Consider the following 7,744-nt stretch of genomic DNA (forward strand, 5'->3'; position numbering starts at 1 on the left):
ACAAGTAAAGGCATAATAGGCTTGTGATGGCAAAAAGAATGTATGTTTTTGTTTGTGGGACAGCAGAAGGTTATAGGAATTGTGGTAAGCAGTTTTGGGAAAATTGGTTTATTAACTGATATGACCAGGTTATAGGCTTTGAGTGCCAGACTGAGACAACTAAAATTGATACGGAAAGTTGACTTGATGTGATAGGATGTGGGATATCATCGGTGGTCCTTGCATAGGAGAATGACTTGGTGAAAGCAGTATTCTGGGAAGGATAGTGTGGCAGTAGTAATTAGGATCAACTGTACTTCAGGTCAGAAGGAAGTGATTCTTTTTTCTTGTTAATCGATACACTAAATAGTTCCCCTTGTAGTCCAATAAAGATGTCATAGACCAGAATAGAGCAAACTCACTCTTTTCTTCCTCCCTCCCTCCCTTCTTTCTCCTCTCTCTCTTTCTTTTATGAAAAGCCTACTAGCATGATTTCTAGGAGAAAGTTTGATATTTTTGTCCTGTTCCCATCTAAGGGTATCCATAAGAAGCAGGGTCTCCATAATACCCTTTTAGAAATACACAGCACAGCTTTGTGCAGTGGAAGTACGTAGCCAATGAGGTTTATCCGAGGTGCAATTATTGCTAATAGGAATACATATCAGACATTCCCCAGTCCTATATCCCCTAGGGGGGAATCTCTGGCTGTTAGCTGCCCATCACTCACAAAACTCTGCAATGCCCATGGTTTCTTTATGAATCTAGAAACAAATAAAAATTGGGATTACAAAAACAATTAGATTTGCTTATGAGCTTATCAGGGGAGAATTTCTAGGAAGACGTATAAGGCATTTCTAACACAAAGCTTGGAACAACGGCTAGGTCAAGGAGTGGGTGAGGTGGGCGTTTCTCTCCAAGCAGGCCTATGGTAGGCAAAATTCTAAGAAGGCCCCAAGATTCCTTACCCCTGGTGTACATATATATGTAATCGCCTCTTCTTCACTATGAGTGGGACCTGTGAATATGAAAGGATAGCACTCTCATGATTCGATTATGTTATATGGCAAAGGTGATGGTGTTTTGCAGATGTGATTAAGGTTCCTAACCAGTTAAATTTTAGCTAATCGAAAGAGAGATCATTCTGGGTGGTCTGGACCTAAAGAGATGTGCCCTTAAGAGAGGTCTGAGAGATTTTCTTGCTGGCCTTCAAGAAACAAACAACAATACTGTGACCTGCCTATGGAGAGGCCACATGCCAAGTACATGAGGGTGGTCTCTAGGAGCTGAGAGTGATCTGTGGCCAACTGCCAGGAAAAAAAAAAAAAAAAAGGAAACTGAAGTAACAGAATTCTGCCAATAACTAGTGATCTTGAAAGAGGACCTCAAGCCTCAGATAAGATTCCAGTCTGGCTGACACCTTGATTTCAGTCTGGTGAAACCCTGAGCAGAATACTCAACTAGCCTGTTGTGGCACAGAAACTGTGAGACAATAAATGGGTGTTGTTTTAAACCACTATGTTTTTTGTAATTGGTACATAGCTTAGAAGACGAATACAGGGCCCTAATACATCATTGACATGACAAAACATCCTTGGAAATGTAACAAGACAGGATTTTTAAAAACTTAGAATTCTTATCAGGGAGATTGTGGTGTAGGGTCAGAATAAATACTTTGACCAAATTCTTGGGAAAGGAGTGAGACCCCCCCAAAGATCATGCTCAATTATTATTAGATTTCACTACACTACAGGTTTTTGTTTTCTGGGTGAAAATGCAAGTTTGGGGCCAGAGCTGAATTGCTCTGGAAGTTAGGGAGACAGGGAACTGCCATCTGAATCATCCCGTTCCACTTTCTTCTAACTGGTGCATGCTCTGTCTCCTAAATAGATTGTGAACTCTTGTTTGTTTGCTTATTTTAAAGGAGCACTGAATTCTGAGACACCTGGATTTGCATCAAATCATTAACTTTCTCAAGGTCCCCAGGTATTTGATCTGGCATTGAAGTCTCAATAAACATCAGTTCCTTTCCCCTTTCTCTGAAGTAGAAAGACTCTGTGGTTTCCACATGCTTTAGCAATGAAAGCTTGATGCCCCTGGCAAAGCTTTAGTTTGTGACAAGAAGAATCAGGGGATAGAGTTAATGTGAGAAGGTTGCTGAAGGAGAAAGAAAACAGATGAAGAAAGAGATCTGAACTTGAGGGAATGGACACACTTACCATTGGTTTCACCATGTGAAGTTATAGAATCAATGAATTTGGAGTCTGAGTCTCTTTGTAGACTTGGTTTATCTGAGCTTATTCAAATGGTGCTATTCTGAGGACTGATTGTGGGAAATTGAACTAAATGGCTCAATTTAATGGAGGAACACATAATTGGTAGCTCATAAATAAAGGAACAAGAAGGAGTTGGTATTAGCTTAGAGCTTATTTACCACTTCCCTTGGTAGGACATGACATAAGAAACCCAAGTATCAGAGGCTGGGATAATAAGGAAATGACCAAGGGTTAGAACAGAGCACCCTGCTCCTGGTATTTCTGTGTAGTGTAGAAAGAGAGGGGATTTTTCTGATTGTCTCTGCCATGCTGACCTTTAGCGTGTTTACTTTTCAGTCTGTTTAGGGAAGGCATGTTTGAACTCTGTGGTATGAGCAAGTTCACTCCTCCTCCACTTTCCTTTTTCTCCCCTTCTTGCCTGAAATGGTTTGCTGAGTGACAAATAAACACAAGTTGTTTTTACAGGTGTAAAACCAACAGATCAAATGCTGGCCTGTGCCTGGGCTTGCGAATGGGGACTGTGTTATGTTTGGAGAATACCACCGCATCATTTACACTTGCAAACCCTTTGTAATCTTAATCTCTTTGTTGCTTTTATGTTATACTGTTCCCTCCCCCACCCCCAAGGTTAAAGAAAGAGATTTAGACCTTAAACACAAATCCAGCCTTCAAGCTCTGGAATTATCTTTGCCTTTAAATGCAGCTGATCAATGCCCATTTCTTTTGAAAATAAAACCCTTTTGAACCTTGAAAGCCTTCCACTGTTGAGCTATGCCTAAGTGCCACATGGGGGAATGGGCAGAAAAGAGCCCATTTTTCCCTTAGTGCTTGCATTAGGGGTCCCAGAGTTCAGTCCAACGCAATCAATTTAATTGGCGCTAGCTCTGGTGACAAATTATGCTGGTTTACACTCCAGTGTAGCACAGATTCCTCAAACGCAGGGGAAGAAGGGAGATACACTTCTTGGTCTCTACTTAAAGAGGGCAACAGTATTGGAAAAGGAGCACATTTAATTTATCACTGTCAGAGCAGGTGCAAAGTTTAATTCTAACTAAAAGCATTAAACAATTAACCCAGACAGTCAGGCCTTCTGAAAATGCTCAGTAGCAGGGAACACAAGGACCAGATTACCAATGGAAACGTCGATGCTTCTTTTTTATTCCGCTGAATATCTTCTTGCACTTTTTTTTTTTTTAAAAAAAAACAAAAACAAAGAAAAGTCCCAGAAATACAATAACTTCTCAGGTCTTTTGGTTGATATCTGAATTGAAAGGGCCAGAGAGGACACCACCTTATACTCAAAGATCAACAAATAACTCTCCCTTGAGCCCTAGTTGATTAGCTGTGAGGAGAGAAACAGTCACTTGATTTTGAAGCTCTCATAACCTGATTGTCCTGCTGGTTTTTTATGGGAAAGTATATTGCCAGGCAATATGTATCCCACTCATTTGAATTGTTCTGTAGTATCTGAACCCTTGGGGATTATCTGTTATTTGGGAAGGGGTGGACCAAGGGAAGAACGAAGGGATAAAAAGGACTCAGATAGCAACGAAATCCAATTAGACATAGAGATGAACCATGCTTCACAGATACTTAACGCATTTACTTTGTGTGGTTGTTGGGTTGACCAGAGAATCATTGAATTTTAGAGCTGCAACGTCCTTGGAGAACTTAACCTGGGGAATTTTACTGTGAAAATGTTGAGGTCCAGAGAGCATAAGTTGCTGCTCCATGTTACGTCGTTTCTGCACAACAAGCCAGCTATTCTGACTCAGTGCAGACCGTCCAGGGAAGACTATGGGCTTTGGAGAGTGTTAGTCCTGCCTTTGACTTGTGGCTGTGCTTCATACTTGGTGTTTGGGACATCTGTATGTACTGGAAGGTGACACACCCTTTATACAGTGGTATATAGAATGTACTCAGCCCAGTGGTAACACCTATAGCCCTTATCAGGTGTTGGTTTCCTACAAGGTACTCAGATTTAACGAGGAACTATGGGTGAAGCACCTAGTCTGGCATACATGTTAGCCGTGTATTTTTCAACTCTTTGATCAACCAGGAAAAAGTAGTTTAACTTATGATTTCAATGCTTTGGAAGATTAGAAACATTATCATTTTTTTGGATTCATTTATCAATTCAAACCTGTGTTACTGAGAGAAGAGGGTAAAATTGAGTTTGTTAGAAAAAAAAAAAAGTATGCCTAGAAGAGATTTGAGCTGAGTGGGACCTTAGAAATTGTAGACCACCCTCTTCACTGAACAGACGAGGAAATACCGGCTAAGACTAGACACAGCTAGTTACCATTGGGCAGCCCCATCTGGTGATCTCAATGATTGAGAGCTGCTCAGGTTGGATGGGAGCAGGGGTCTGCATCCCGTCAGCTCAGCTGCCCCCTCCCTGACCTTGCAGAAACTCCCGGCTCCATTGAACACACTCTGAAACTAAGGGGCCTGTTCTGAAATTGTCACAAAGATAACCTACTCTTGGGTAAGCTACCACATTGCTATATAGAGGAATATTATGGTGCTGATCTAGCATGACTACATACTGAAGTTTAAAACATGACATTCCCCTGCTTTTATTTTAAATACAGCATTAGAAAAAAGTTTAAAGAGAAGCGAGCCAACCAACCATGCATCATTCCATGTCCTGCCCTAGCGTGAGCAAAGTTTCATCTGAGGTCACTGACACAGTCCTATGATTGGAAAGAATTCAGTGTCTACGTCTTAATCCCAGTTCATTCCTCAGTTTCTATTTTGTGGAAAGATCCCTGATGTTGCTTCTGAGTCAGTCAGCTAGTGCTGACTCAAGTGTTTCCATCATTGTTGTCTGTGGGAGAATAGGCTCCTCCCAAAGACAAGCTCTGTTCACCTAATGTGTGGGGAAAGTGTTTATCGAGTGCCTACTGTATACATAGTTTCATTTAATCCTTACAACAACTTTGTGAAGTAGATACTGTTATCTCTGCCACAGAGAGAGAAACTAGAGAGAGGTAATGCCTAGTCACCAGGGAAAGGAGGAGCCAGGATTTGAACCCAATTCTACCCAGAGCTTATACTTTGTAATCCACACAATGCTGTTCAGTAGTCATGGCCTCCTTGGACTTACATTACCAAATGGCATGTGTCCAAAATCTCAGGAATCACAAAAATAGAAGCTGCTCATTGGGTATGTGGGGCCATCAGTTGCTGATGTTTTTTCTTGGAGATCTATGGACAGTAAGATTTTTTTCTTTTCAAGTCTCTTTGTTTTCATGATATAACACATCTTTATTACTCAGAAAATGTTCAAAAGCAACCTCTATGCCCTGATATCATGTTGCTCCCCAGGAAGAAAAGTCCAGCTGGGATTTTTTTTTTCCATGGGTTTTGTCAATTTTTGGAACCCCAGCAGCCATCTCTTTATGATATTCAGTGTTTTGAGGTTTGGAGAGCTAGAGACTAATGGATGTCTTTTAGAGAAACAGAACCTGATGTAGCACCTGTTCACCCTACTGAGTTGCAAGAGAGAATAAAACGACGTGAACTCTCATTTCTTTTTCCATCAAGGAGAAGAGACGAAGTGAGACCCCAACAATGGTGCACTTGAGGTCTAGGGCAGACAGGCCTTCTAACAGTGGCCGAGAAGTGTGTAATTCAAATTATTAGTCCAACTCCCAAAGCTCTCATTTATTATATCTGATTGCAAAGTAAGGGATGCTACATGCATATGCCTCGTATCCGATTTCTCCATTATTTGCTTTACTCATTTATCTAGATTTAATTGCCATTTCACAGCAGTCTCCATGAAATCTGGTTAAATTGCCTATTGCCACTATAATTTTGGGAGTCTTATATAACTTAATGTTATTAACAAAAGCTGACCTTCTCTTGTGGTCCCTTTGTTTTGCGCCTCACTGTGCCTCTTTGTCTCATCTATTCTGGTTGATGATAGCCTGCCCTGACAGCCATGTCCCAAGAAGAACTCTTACATGATGGTGGGGTAGAGGTTCAGGGGTCTTCCACAGCCATCCTAGGAAAACATATGGGTGTTGTATACAAAAAATGGTGACGGTCTAGTCTGTCTCAATTTATGTTTTAAATCAAGGTATTTGCATTCAAGATAGTTTAATCTTGATGAAAGAGAGGAAAATGAAATTATGGAATGTTGTAGAATAACTTTTCCCCAAACTTAGAGTATATGTGAGTGTGTGTTTGTATGTGTGTTTGTGTGTGAGATGGGTATGTACATGCTTAAGTTTCCTCTTTATTGCTCTTATCTTTTAAAACAAAACTAAAATAAATAAATAAATAAAACCCCCAAACAAAAATACAAATACCAAAATGCATTTCCTTATGGTAGGATAAACATTCAGCTGTGTCATTTGCAAGATCTCAATAACATAAACAAAAACAAACCAAGCAATTTTCGTAGCGAGTTTTTTGTATGGTGAGTATATAGAGTATTTCTGGATTGTCATCAAGCCAGCATTTATGACCACTTTAGCGAAATAAAAATTTTAGTAACAGAAAATTAGAACATCATCCAGCTCTTGACAGGGGGCAAGAGAAGAGAGGAGACTACAAATGATCTTAAAAAATAGAGACACATTTTCTGAGGCCTGTGAGGACAGACTGGAGAGAAAGGGCTTCCTCATAGAGGTCTGAACCCAACACCAATGTAGGATTGATTCCTCAGTATCCAGTCCAACTGAGAAGAGGGCTGGCTTTCTGTGGCTAAGAAAGGGGCCCTTTAAGTTTGTCTTAGAACTTATCCTGCCCATTTCCAAAATAGGAATTCTCTTGTCCATGTCCCCAAGCTAAGGACTAAATCAAGTCAGCCCAAGTTTTTACCATCTTAGAAATAAAGTCCATAAAATTTATTTCAGGTCTCATTTGGCATATAATTGCAAAATTTCCTTATGGTTAAAAAAAAAAAAAGGAAAGAAAAAACAAACAAACCCTAAAATGTATTTAGTTTAACTATGGGAAAACATTAAGGCAAAATTAAAAGCATACTTTTCTCGATGCCCTATGGAGGAATGCGGCTCCTTTTCCTTTCGATGTTGGGTTCCTCTGCGCAGCTGTCTTCCCCGTATGTTTGATTTCTTCCCAGCATTCTGCCTTAAGTCAGCACATGCGTAGTGACAGCTCCAGTTCTGCCCTCTGTCACCCCCTTTGACTCTCTCCTAGTCTCTCTCTCTCTTTCTCTCTCTCTCTCTCTCACACACACACACACACACACAATGTAATGACCTCTCACTCCTGCGACCTCTCCAAAGTCTGGGCATCATATTCTCTTTAGCATTCAACTTTCCTGTTTGCCCACGTCTCTGATTCCCTTCAGGACATTCAAATTCATCATTCACTCCTTTCCAAGTGGCAGTTTTCAAAGCATGGTCTAAGAGTTGTTCTTTACTAATGCTCATGTTTCCAACATTATAAGGTCTGCAAATTTGATTCTGGCAGGAATTAATAATCTGCTTGTTATATTCCTAATTAGTTTTTCATCA

At 40.4% G+C, this 7,744-nt stretch overlaps 1 pseudogene; it reads left to right on the forward strand.

Annotated features, from left to right (window-relative positions):
• The first annotated feature begins 568 nt into the window (after positions 1–568).
• On the forward strand, positions 569–695 carry LOC117033485 (uncharacterized; annotated as a pseudogene).
• The last annotated feature ends 7,049 nt before the right edge of the window (positions 696–7,744 follow it).

The sequence above is a fragment of the Rhinolophus ferrumequinum genome, chromosome 13 (genome assembly GCF_004115265.2).
Source record: "Rhinolophus ferrumequinum isolate MPI-CBG mRhiFer1 chromosome 13, mRhiFer1_v1.p, whole genome shotgun sequence".
Classification (NCBI taxonomy): domain Eukaryota; kingdom Metazoa; phylum Chordata; class Mammalia; order Chiroptera; family Rhinolophidae; genus Rhinolophus; species Rhinolophus ferrumequinum.